At 37.5% G+C, this 12956-nt stretch overlaps 1 protein-coding gene and 1 long non-coding RNA gene across 10 annotated transcripts in view; one reads left to right on the top strand and one right to left on the bottom strand.

Annotated features, from left to right (window-relative positions):
- Positions 1–12956, top strand: part of b3gntl1 (UDP-GlcNAc:betaGal beta-1,3-N-acetylglucosaminyltransferase-like 1) — a 392999-nt gene that overhangs the window by 123332 nt on the left and 256711 nt on the right. The window lies entirely within an intron of this gene.
- LOC138756600 (uncharacterized) lies at positions 9203–12694 on the bottom strand. The gene is made up of 3 exons (XR_011353185.1): positions 12566–12694; positions 11304–11403; positions 9203–9371 (listed from the first exon to the last, which is right to left on the bottom strand). It is a non-coding gene; the product is annotated as an uncharacterized lncRNA (long non-coding RNA).

Genomic DNA, 12956 nt, shown 5'->3' with positions numbered 1-12956 from the left:
TATACTGGAGCGGGCAAGGAATAAAGTTAGAGAAGATAATAAGCCATTGGAATACAAGGGTCAAAAAATATCTTTTTATCCAGACATAAGTTTTGAACTCTTAGAAGAGGAAGGAGTTTAATACAGCAAAATCGATCCTATGGAAAAAAGGTTATAAATTCATGTTAAGACATCTAGCCGTGCTAAAAATATTTATACCCAGGGAGCAAAACAGATTGTTCTTGGATCTGGAGGAAGCACAAGAATTTGCAGAGTGTTTACAGGACAGAAGGAGAGATGAAGAGATGTAATAAGAATGAAGAATGGCAATAAAGTATAGATAAAGATGTAAAAAATAAATACACGTAAAGAACTAAAGAGGGAAAAGAGAAGGGAAGGAAGGAAGTAAGAGGAAAAAAAGGGAGAGCTTTGTTTAATGTGTGAAAAAATGTTTTCTGGGGGGTTGGGGAGGAGAGAGTAACCATCACTGCAAAATCAGTTAGCAAGATTGCAATCCAAATGGAAAGGGGAGTTGTGGTTGCCCAGCAAGGGATAAGAGGCAACTCAGAGTGGGGGGGGGGGGGGCATTTGGGGTTAAGGTAATATTGGGTGTGGGAATTGTTGGAGTATTTTATGTTTTAAATGTGTTGTCATACATTGAGTTTAAAAAGGGAAAACTGAGAGATGAAAATGGGGAAAAAGGGGATGGAGGAGGTGAGGAAGCAGAAATGAAGTGTAAACAAGATATAAGATGGCCACGTTGAACTATATGACTATAAACATTAATGGAATACATAACCAAATTAAAAGGAAGAGGCTATTAAATTTACTGAAAAAAAAATAGATATAGCATTTGTGCAGGAAATGCATCTAACTGAAGTGGAACATAACAAATTAAAGAGAGACTGGGTAGGACAAGTAACAGCAGCATCATATAATTAAAAAGCTAGAGGTGTAGCCATATTAATTAATAAAAATGTACCAATCAAAATAGAGGAGGAAATAATAGATCCAGCAGGAAGGTATGTAATGATAAAGTGTCAGATATACTCAAAATTTTGGAATTTGCTCAATATATATGCACTTAATGAGGATCAAAAGTTTATGCAAGATATTGTTTTGAAGATAGTAGATACACAATGAAATATATTGAAAGGAGGGGATTATAACCTTAATTTGGATCCAATGTTGGATAAAACTGGACAAAAGACAAGCAAAAAGAATAAAGTAGCCAAATTTATGATTAAATCAATGCAGGAAATGAAACTTATGGATATATGGAGGAGGCAACACCCAAGAGAGAAGGAATATTCATATTATTGGAATAGGCATAAAACATACTCAAGGATTGATTTTTTTTTGTTGTTGGCCCATATTCAAGGGAGAGTTAGGAAAACTGAGTATAAAGCGAGACTACTATCTGATCATTCACCCCTGTTATTAGCAATAAAACTGGTGGACATCCCACCAAGAACATATAATTGGAGGTTAAACTCCATGCTACTTAAAAGGCAGGAATTTAGAGAGTTTATTGAACACCAAATTAAAACATATTTTGAAATAAACACGGAATCAGTGAAAGATCTCTGTAATAGTTTAAATAAATAGTTCCACTCTACTCTGACAAAGGCTTTATCTGCATTTAACGCAACAGCCACGGTTGGGCTTCTTATTTCCTTGAACCGCATGAATTAGATTAATAAGTTATGGGATGTAATGAAAGCCTTCATTAGAGGACAGATAATAAGTTATGTAACTAAGATGAAAAAGAACTACAATCAGGAAACAGAGCAGTTGGAAAGGGAGATAGTAAATACGGAAAAGGAACTAGAAAAAAGGGAAGATATAATGAAAAAGAGAGAATTGGCGGACAAAAAAATAAAGTATGAAACATTACAAACGTACAAGGTGGAGAAGAACATTATGAAAATAAAGCAAAAGTATTATGAACTGGGAGAAAAAAACACATAAAATATTAGCCTGGCAACTTAAAACAGAATAAGCTAAATGAACTGTATTGGCAACAAGGAAAAACGACAAACAAATTACATATAATTTGAGATTAATGAAAACTTTAAGGAATTTTATGAACAATTATACCAAACTGAGAATGAGGGGAAAGATGATAAAATAGAAGTTTTTAGCTAAAATTGAACTGCTGAAATTGCAAGAAGAGGAACAAAACAAACTGAAATAGAGGAAGTACAGATTATATTAAAAAAGCTGCTAAACAATAAAACACCAGGAGAGGATGGATTCACAATAGAATTCTATAAAACATTTAAAGAGTTATTATTTCCTCCTCTCCTGGAAGTAATGAACCAGATAGAAGAAACACAAAACTTGCCAGATTCATGTAAGACAGCAATAATTACAGTAATACCAAAGACTGGGAAGAATCCATTAACACCAGCATCATATAGACCAATAACTCTACTTAACTCAGACTATAAGATAATAGCGAAATTATTAGCAAACAGATTGGCTGATTGTGTACCTAAAATAGTAAAACAAGATCAAACTGGATTTATTAAGAAAAGACAAACAGCGGATAATGTCTGTAAACTTATTAATCTAATTCATGCAGTTCAAAGAAATAAGAAGCCAACAGTGGCTGTTGCATTAGATGCTGAAAAAGCCTTTGACAGAGTAGAGAGGAACTTCTTATTTAAAGTATTACAGAGGTTCAATCTACCAGAAAAATATATTAATTGGATTAAAGCATTGTATAATAGACCATTGGCGAAGGTAACAGTAAACGAATATGTATCGAGCCAATATAAATTAAGTAGGTCAACTAGACAGGGATGTCCATTATCCCCCTCATTGTTTGCCTTAGCAATAGAACCACTGGCAGAACTGATAAGAACAGAAAATAAAATAAAAGGGATAAAAATAAAGGAGAAGGAGTATAAAATCAGCTTATCTGCAGATGACATCATAGAATACTTAACAAAACCAGAAATATCAATAAAATAATTACATAATAAATTTAAGAAGTATGGAGAAATATCGGGGTACAAGATCAACGCAAATAAAAGTGAAGTGATGCCAATGAGTAACGCGGATTATACAGAATTTAAAAAAGAATCATCATTTAAATGGCAAACACAAGCAATCCTATACTCAGGTATCAGGTTAGATAATAACTTAAGTCACTTGTACAAACTAAATTATCAGCCACTAATAAAGAACATTGGAAAGAATTACCACTAACGTTGATAGAGAGGGTAAATTGCATTAAGATGAATGTTTTCCCAAGGATACAATATTTATTTCAATCGTTACCAATTCCCTTAACAGAAAAATTCTTTATAATGAACTAAGGAGAATAATAAACTCTTGTGGAAAGGGAGGAAACCAAAAATAGCATTAGATGAATTAATAGAGAGGTATAACCAAGGTAGTTTGCAGTTACCAAACTTTAAAAATTATTATAGAGCTGCACAATTAAGGTATTTATCAGATTTTTACCAGACAGGGGAAAAACCAGACTGGACTAAGATAGAACTAGATAAAATAGGGGAGAAGGTACCGGAATATATACTATATAAGTGCAATATAAAAGCTCACCAGTATTACATCATTTACTTAATATATGGAAGAAGATCCACTTAGAAAGAAAAAAAAATGAATGACTAAATACCAAAATTGTTATTGACACAAAACCCACTAATCCCTTTTACAATAGACAACCTTTCCTTTAGAGAATGGGAGAGAAAAGGAATCAAAAGAATAGAAAATTATTTTTTGGGAAATAATTTATTAACATTTGAACAGTTGAAGTACAAATATGGAATAATTCATGGTACAATGTTTGCATATCATCAACTGAAATCTTATTTAAAGGATAAATTGGGAAACAGTTTGAGATTACCAGAAGGAAGCAGATTACAGACACAATGATAATTAAAAGATTTTAATGAACATGTACATTAAGCTGCAAGATAAGGAAAATGATGAAATAAACTATAAACCTAAACAAAAGTGGGAAAAGCATTTAAACATAAAGATAAAAAATGAAGCATGGGAAAAGTTATGTTCTGGAACTATGAAGAATACAATAAACACAAGGTTACGCATGATACAGTATAATTGATTACACAGGTTATATATCACGCATCAAAAGTTAAAAGAATGGGATCTAACATTATCAGATGGATGTTTTTGCTGGAAGAGGTAATGGGAACAACAATACATGCAATTTGGGCATGTACGAAAGTGAATATGTTTTGGGAAGATCTAAATCAGATATTAAATAAAATCACAAAAAATAGCATACCAAAAAATCCAGAGATCTTTCTTCTAAGTAACATAAGAAGTAAGGAATTAGGCCTCAAATTGGATAAAGCACAAAAAAGATTAATTATGATAGCCTTAGCAGTAGCAAAAAAAAATGTATGTCAACTTGGAAAATGGAAGAGAGCCTGAGAATACAGCAATGGTACATGGAAATTAATAAATGTATTCTATTGGAAAAAAAAACGTATAATTTAAAAAATAAAGTCACATTATTTGAACAAATTTGGGAGCTGTACATGGAACATAACAGAGAGGGCTTGCCTCAGACCTCCACCCCCTAAAATGATAAGAAGACAAAACGACTACATTCAGTGTGTAAAAGTAGAACCAGACAAGGGAAAAACCAGACTGGTTTCATTGTGTGAAGACATTATTTTATGGTTTTATTGTATTGTATATGTTGAATATTTATTTGTTTTGGAGGGGGGTGGGAAGGGGGGGAGGGAGGTTAGGGGGGGAAAAAAAGGGAGAAAATGCCACTGTGAATATTTAATGAGAAACGTTTGTATATACTTTGGTTGATAGAGTTCACCGTGTGAAAAATAAAAAATTATTTAAAAAAAGGAATATTTAGTGACTGAATAGCTGCGCTTTGCTTTTTATGGTACAATTCGATGTTGTACAATTTTATATAGGTTTCATGATCAAGTAGATTATAAATGTTATCAAAAATTGCAGAATGGCTAATTGTGAGAAAGAATGTCTTTTTAATATTTTTAAATGTAACCATACAGCACGGTTACAAGCCATTTCGGCCCACGAGGCCATGGCACCCAATTAACCTGGTTTTGAATAGTGGGAGGAAACTGAAACCCACACAGACTTGGGGAGAACGTGCAAACGCCTGTCAGGGCAGGATTCGAGTCCCGGTTGCGGGCGTGGTAACAGTCTTGCGCTAACCACTACACCAACCGTGCTGCCCCCACTAACTGAGCCGCTTCTGTTTTCACTGTACACAATAATACCAAAGTGCAAGTAAGTGCCAAGTGGAATTCAATCCAGAGAAGTGCGGGGTTCTGCATTTGGATGAACATATAAGGAAATACACAGAAAATGGTTGGATTCTGTGGAGTGGAGAGGAACAGAAGGATCAAAAAAACAAATTGCTGGAGGAATTTAGTGGGTCAAGCAGCATCTGTTGGGGGGGGGGGAGTGGGGGAGTTGGAAGGAGTTTTCAGTGTTTCAGGTTAGGACTCCATATTACGATAGATCTGCAGTATCTTGTGTGCCAAGGAACAGAAAGATCTCAACGTACTTGTCTAAGTATTCCTGGAATTAGTAACACTGGTTCACAAGACTAAATAAATATGTGCTTATATTTTTGCACATTTTAATGCAAAAGCAGGAAAGTAATGCTGGAACTATATACTGTATGTACTTGTGCTTCAGTTACAGTGAGTGAAGGATTAAAGTAGGCTGAGGATGGTCAAAGATTGAAGCATAAATATGGAGTAGAAAAGCTAAGAATAACACAATTCAAGTGTGGAGGGATGTTAAACATTTTTAAAGACTGAGCTTACAAATTGTAAAACATGTAATATGATTCATATTCACATCCTCCTCAACAGAGAGAAGAAAATTGCATTGCCAGCTAAATTATTGCTCATGCTGCTTTTAGGTTCTGAGAAATGCTTAATTATCAGATTGTGAAACATGGCATTGGCTCATTTACTGATGGAAAGTTATAATTAAATTGCTGCATCTCTTTTAGTATTAAGTCATACATTATTGACCACAGTAACTTCTGGGTGGCACAGTGGTGTAGCTAGTGACCTGTGTTCAAACCTGAACTCCAGAGCTGTCTGTATGGAGTTTGCATCTTCACCCTCTGAACCAATGGATTGCTTCCATAGCCCTAAGATATAGTACCTTAATTGGCCGCCACATGATTTTCCTGGGGTGCAATGAATGGTAGATTTTGAGGCCAATGTGGGAGGGTTAAAATTAGTGTTTTATTATCAGTGCCTACTTGATTGGTCAAAGGGCATTCTTCTGTGCTGTCTGACTCAATCTTAATCATACTATGTTCATAGAATTTGAAAGCACAGGAACAGGCCATTCAGCCCAAGGTGGATGCACTGCAATGGCAAATTAAACAAAATCCCTCTGCTGGCACATGATCCAAGTCTTTCCTTTCCCTACATGTTTCCCTGTCTTTCAAAAAGCCTCTTAACTGGTGCTTATTTTCTTCCGTAAACCCATACCCGGCATCTACCACTTTCTGTGTAAATAATAATTTGCCCTGCACATCTCCTTTAAACTTCCCTCCTCTCTCCAATTTTTTTTACAGTCCTATTCCACGTAGAAAGTTGAAAATGAAGGTAGTTTTATGTTAGCAGGGTGGGCAGAGCAGAGGAAACAGATCAATTTCAATCCACAAAATATATTCAATATGTTGGTATAAGATGGCATTGTCTATCTGCATGCATCATTAGTTTGGGCAAATTAGTGAATATTGAGTGCAAGCTGGTTTACTTTTTTTAAAATTTAGAGATACAGCACTTTAACAGGCCCTTCTGCCCCATGACCTTATGCTGCCTTTAAATACACCCCTGTGACTAATTAACTTACTAAACCCCATAACACTTTGGAATTGGAATATGAGACAAAACCGGAGCACCCAGAGAAAATCCATGCAAACTCCTCATAGACAGCGTTGGATTTGAACCCGGGTTGCTGGCGCTGTACTAGTGTTGTGCTAACCACTACACTAAACACGCCACCCTCCACCACTCACATTTATCTTTTGTCTCTGAAAGCAGGGCACGATTAGCGCATCGCTGTTACAGCCCCAGTGACCAATAGGCATGTGTTGGAATTTTGCATTTGTGTTAAACAAATATAAAGAAAAACTCAAATTGATGTTGTATTTGACAAACTATAGCAGGGATACAGGACATGTAAGAGCCAAAATGTGTGTACTTACCCTGTTAGTAGGCTGGGCGTGGGCAGCTTGATTCCTGTGCGCATGCGCTAGTCCTCAAGTCCGCATGCGCGAGAGTTAAGCGCCTTAACGATATTGAATTTGTGCCCTCAACTCTCGCACATGCGCCAACCGAAATCCAATGTACGAACCGCAGACTCGCGCATGCGCACAGAAATATCCATGCTATGGTTTGTCAAATACAACACAAACCGCGCAAATGTTATATTCTTATTATTTTTTGACAAATTTTCGGTTGTATGTGCGGATGAACGCAAGTCGCATAGGTCGCAAGTCAGGGAGTACCTGTATTTCCTCCTGTCATGGAAGGGGAGTGTTGGAAATCCTGCTTTGCTTTGTATTTATAATTAACATTACCTGAAGCTCTCCATATAAGTAGGTGGGGAGTAACATCCATGTTTTCTTTAATATTTGTAACGTGTTTCTTGAAGTTCAGTACCTTTCCAGCTGCTTTCAGTGCCATAGAGATATCCCCTTAAATCGTTTACCTTCTATTCCTCAGTGCTTGTGAGTCTGATTAAAATGAAACAACTATAATTAAGCTTTCTATCAAGAGATCATATTCTGCGGCACAAACATCTTCTTAATTCTTGAGAGCTGCTGTGTTTTTCCCTTGGACTGTTTATAGAAGGGATGAAATTCCTTCATATCAAGTGTTTTCTAACAATGCACTGAGTGTGCAAGTTAGATTGATGTCAGAGCTGGGTTATTTGTACCAAGTTACTTAAGAACTTTGGGAATTAGATTCTTGACCTCACTCATGTGCCATTGAAGATTATGACAACTTGTAGATTCATAATTTTTAATATCCACATGATTTGGGGATTTCTGCTCTTCCACTCATCATTACTGTTTGTTGACATTTCAGAATGCTCTTTTACCATAAAAATTAATTCTAGAAGAAGCACAGAAATTGATTTTGATTAGTTTCTAACATGAAACATTTTGAGCTGGAAGAATGCAAAGAGCTCTAAGTCCAGAAAACTCTGTCAAGCACTGAGAGTTGCTGGTGACAGAATGGTTATAGGTTCGGTGACTTATTGCCTTGGAAGGTGCTGATTTCAGCACCAAACACGCAAGTGTGAGACAAATTTAGGGTAAGCTGGAACGTTTTAGATGATGCCATCTGACCTCACTCCTCACAATATTTTGTTTTTGCAATTTCGCTGGAGATTGTTTAAGTGCTTGTGGATGGGGAAAATGCAAACAGACTGTAAAACAAAATAGTCAAAATGCCTGTTAGCCAAAGGAAATGAATGTTCTTCCAGAGGCTCACAGATTCATATCCTTCACTGTCCGAATGCCGACAAATTTATTTTGAATAAGTGCAATTTGTTTCAAATTAGACCATGAGGAGATAAAAAGGAAGTGATGCATTCTATCTCAGTGTAGTATTTATTTATTTGGACATACAGCACTGTAGCAGGCCAATTCAATCCTATGAGTACTTGCTGGCCATTTTACACCCCATTAACCTACAGTCCCCAGTACTTTTTTGAAGTACATTGGGAAGGAAATCGAGCTGCCTGTCATCACTCTCTTTTCTGCCTCCTTTGAAGTGCTGATTGTTCGTGCACGTTTTCGGAGCTGAATGTCAATCACCAATAACATTGGATAACAAAGTATTTGCTTTCTGAACACCTTTGGATGTGTTTTATGGATGTTGGGCTGCTGGTCACATGAATTGCCTTAAAATGTCCTTATCACGTACCGTTCTTTAGATATAATCTATTTTATTTTGTCTGCTAGTGCATTGGCCACAAAGCAAGCTGTTTTGTTATGTCCAAGCATGCCTGGGCATGCACTCAGTATGGGTGCTATGCATATGTTGTCTTAGGCCTGGGAATGCTTAGTCAGGATAGATGCAGACAGGCAATAAAAGCAGCTCACGTATTCAGATGCTGTGCATTACATTGATTATAGATTGAACACGTGTTGATGCACATGTTCTACAGGCAATAGTATAGTGAGTGAACTCAACAATAGCATTTATTGTCTTCAGGAATACAGCATAAATGTTGCAACAGCTGCAATACATGGTGATAGGTTTCACCATTGTGACCCTGGAAAAGTGGTATCAGGGCAACTGGAATCCATCAATGCTGGCCGACTATTGTTGGGCTCTGACACGAAAGGGCTTCAGATGCTGAGTACAAACAAAAATCAGTAGCAAAATATTTTAGGTTAGTTCAACTAATGCAATGTGTCAGCATCATTATGCAATTAAACATGCTAAATTTAATAAAAGTTAATTTAATGTTTCTCCAACTTTGTATGTGATACAGCAAATAAAACCATGGAACATTACAGCTCTTCTAGTCTGTATCGAACCATTTTTTCTGCCTATGCACCCAGTCCATAGTCCTCTATACACCTCCCATCCACGTAGCTGTCCAAATTCTTCTTAAATGTTAAAATTGACCGGGCATTCACCACATCCACTGATAACTTGTTCCACACTCCCACCACTCTCTGTGTAAACAATTTCACCCTCATGTTCCCCCTAAACTTTGCCCCTTTCATCTTTAACCCAGCTCCTCTGGTTTGTATCTCAATGGAAAAAGTCTACCTACATTTACTCTATCTATGTCCCTCATAATTTTAAAAACCTCTATCAAATTTCCTTTCATTCTTAAACACTCCAGGGGCAAAAAAAGTCCTAATCTGTTTAACTCAGTTCCTGAAGTCTGCACTTTTTCTATCTTTCCTCTAGTTGGGTGACCAAAACTGCACACAACACTCTAAATTTGGCCTCACCAATGTCTTGTACAACTTTAACATCACATCCCAACTCCTATTCTCAATACTTTAATTTATGAAGTTATCTGAAATTATATTTTCATTCAGCTTCTTTTCAGGAACAAAACCTTTTTAAAAAAATTGTTGTCCATTGTAATTTAGTTAGTATGAGAGAGATGGGACTTGTGCACATGCAAGAAATATGTAGAGGCCAGTTGATGTTGCATTCAATATTGAATTCACTCCACCCAGCCAAATCATACCATGGTAACCAACTGGACACACATTTGTTAAGCCCACATTTGGAATCTGCATTTCAAAGCAGGCAAGGTTCCCCATTACCCAACCCCTCCTACCTCCACTTTTGCTGTCTAAAAGGATCAGGCAAGTTTATCATTGTGCTTTAGTGTAACACTGATACAGTGCCAGCAATACGGGCTCGAATCCTGCGTGGATTTTCCCTCAATTCTCCAGTTTCCTCCCCACTCTTCAAAATGTATGGGGTTGTTGGTTAATTGGGTGTAATTGGGTGGCATGGGACTCAATGGCCAGAATTAGCATCTACAGTGTTGTAAATAAAATATTTTTTATAAGTAAAAATCCCCATTATCCAGAATTGAAGCAACTGACAAAAAAAAAATCATGGAAAATAAATAGGTTAAAATGTGAAAGTTTAAAATCGGTGCCTCCTTGTGGTTAATTCGCCAATCATGCAACACGCTCTCTCAAGCAAAGTGAAAATTAACTTATCCGGCATCTACAATGGTACCAGATACCATGGGTTTTACTGCATTTTGACCTTGTATGGCTTGTGAAGAGATTGAACCAATTAGACCTGGTTTCACTGTAGACATCCTCACTATGCTTCTTAGATCTTTTAATAGCAGTGATGACAGTTGTTTGAACTTCCAACATAGCACTCAATCATTGAGTGTGCTGCCTGTGCTGTGCTGTTATGGTCAGAAATGGACAGAGGGACAGTAACCATCAGTGACTACATGACGGCAGGATTCATCAGTGTTGAAATTGAACTACTGGTGAGATTGGATGGGCTACAGGTTGAAGTTGGAACTCTAAATATTCCTTGACTTTACATTCATAGTTTCTATCTACCTAGACCCCCTCCCCAGTCTGGTACAGACTCTGCATACACAGATCCCAGTAACTGAAAAAGAAGCAGACAATACTGGAAGCACTCCTAGGGCATGCATCAGCAGTGGAAAGAGAAATGCAAGCATGAAAGGGCCTTTGATCTGTACTGTTACATGTTTCTCTTTCCTTGCATGATGCCTGAAAAGTTGAATGTTTCCAGCACGTTTATATGACCTGCAGACCCCACCTCTATCACGACAGCGGCATTCCCTGAGCTGTTGGTTCCAAGTTCTGTTTTGGATGATGAGCTAGTTTCCTCCTCATTATGTGGCAGCTCTGGTGGACCTCTTTTAAGAGTAGAGGAGGAAAAGGATGGGGCGATGGTAAAGGGAAGGGTTGGGAAGAAAGAAAGCCATGGTTAAATAATAGGAAAGTGGAATCCAAGAAATAAATTGGCCATAAGCATTCTATAATCATTCTGCAGCCCCTGCATCTTCTGCAGTGCAGCTCCACTGATAGTGACTCCCCATCTTATTGAGGAGCCAGTGGAGCCTCAGGGGAGGATACTAACATTGATTTGCTAAACCTGTTGGTTTGCTCTTCTGGCTATGAAATAAATGGCGACATCACCTGTGGCCATTGAGAGCCTCTGCATTTACAGGTGGGTTTGTTTATTGGTGTTTGACACTTCTTCCAATGAGGTTTGAAACACCAAGGAATTGCACAGTTCGGTATGATCAGTCACTCAAATTAATGGAACAAAATTTTAGCCTGATTTTCCTCTTTAACGGCACACTCAATGTGAGCCAATTGACTGTTTCATCTTAATTCTCCCTCAGAGAAACCTGAGGATGGAATAAATTCAGAGCACTAACTGCTGATATAGCCGAACCAAAACTAGCCTTTAATTCTCCCTCATATTCATCTCGATTTTGGAATCTTCACAGCATCTTTTAAAAATAAATATACAGATAGTCCCAACTGATGATGGTCTGACATACGATTTTTCAAAATTATGATGGTTCGACCCATACTGCACTTCGAATTTTAGTTGGGCTAGGCTATGATGTTCAGTGTCTCCCAACATCGCTCTTTCAGTCCCCACATGATCCCACTGCCCTGCTGTCTACAAACAGCCCCTTGTCGGTCCTCACACTGATCCCACTGGCCTTTTTCAACTTACAATTTTTTTAAAAACTTACGATGGGAGCGCTGGAACATAACCCCATCATAAGTTGAGGACTACCTGTATCTAAAAGGCATACATAATGTTCATAAGGGTACCTCATTGGAGGCTACCTCAGTAAACATATTTAAGACAAGATTGGATAGATTTGTGCTTAGTAGAGTAATTATAGGGAAAAGGCAAGTAGGTGGAGCTGAGCCTATCATCAGATCAGCTATGATCTCAGTGAATGGTGCAGCAGGCTTGACAGGCTGAATGGCCTATACCTGCTCCTATTTCTAATGTTATATTTTCCCAGGCTGACGGCGACGTCATTCCCTCACCTTAGTTTCAAGTCCTTCAAGCAAAAGCCAAGGAATGCCTCGTATAGTTTGTTGATGTGTGTAACGAAAGAAGCAACCTGTTCCACTGTACCAACGATCGAACTTTTAACCTCGGGAACTGAAGTCGTGGTGCTGTCTGGCATTCAAGCAGGAAGTTATACATATAGCACATGCTAAAATAAGATCAGCCAACAGATATGTTGAAAATTTGACAGAAAGGTGTTGCTGAAGATTTCTTGTAAAGATCAAAATGATCCTTTTTTTGGAATCAGTCGCACCCGAATATGTCATTACTGATTCCAACAGCGTGCATTAACATGTGCAGAGTGGGGCAGAAATGAGTTCAAAACTTCCTTATGAAATGACTGAGTTAAATAATGGTAGGAACCAC

This window comes from Narcine bancroftii, chromosome 3 (assembly GCF_036971445.1).
Source record: "Narcine bancroftii isolate sNarBan1 chromosome 3, sNarBan1.hap1, whole genome shotgun sequence".
Classification (NCBI taxonomy): domain Eukaryota; kingdom Metazoa; phylum Chordata; class Chondrichthyes; order Torpediniformes; family Narcinidae; genus Narcine; species Narcine bancroftii.
This window is presented reverse-complemented; position numbering and strand designations above follow the sequence as displayed.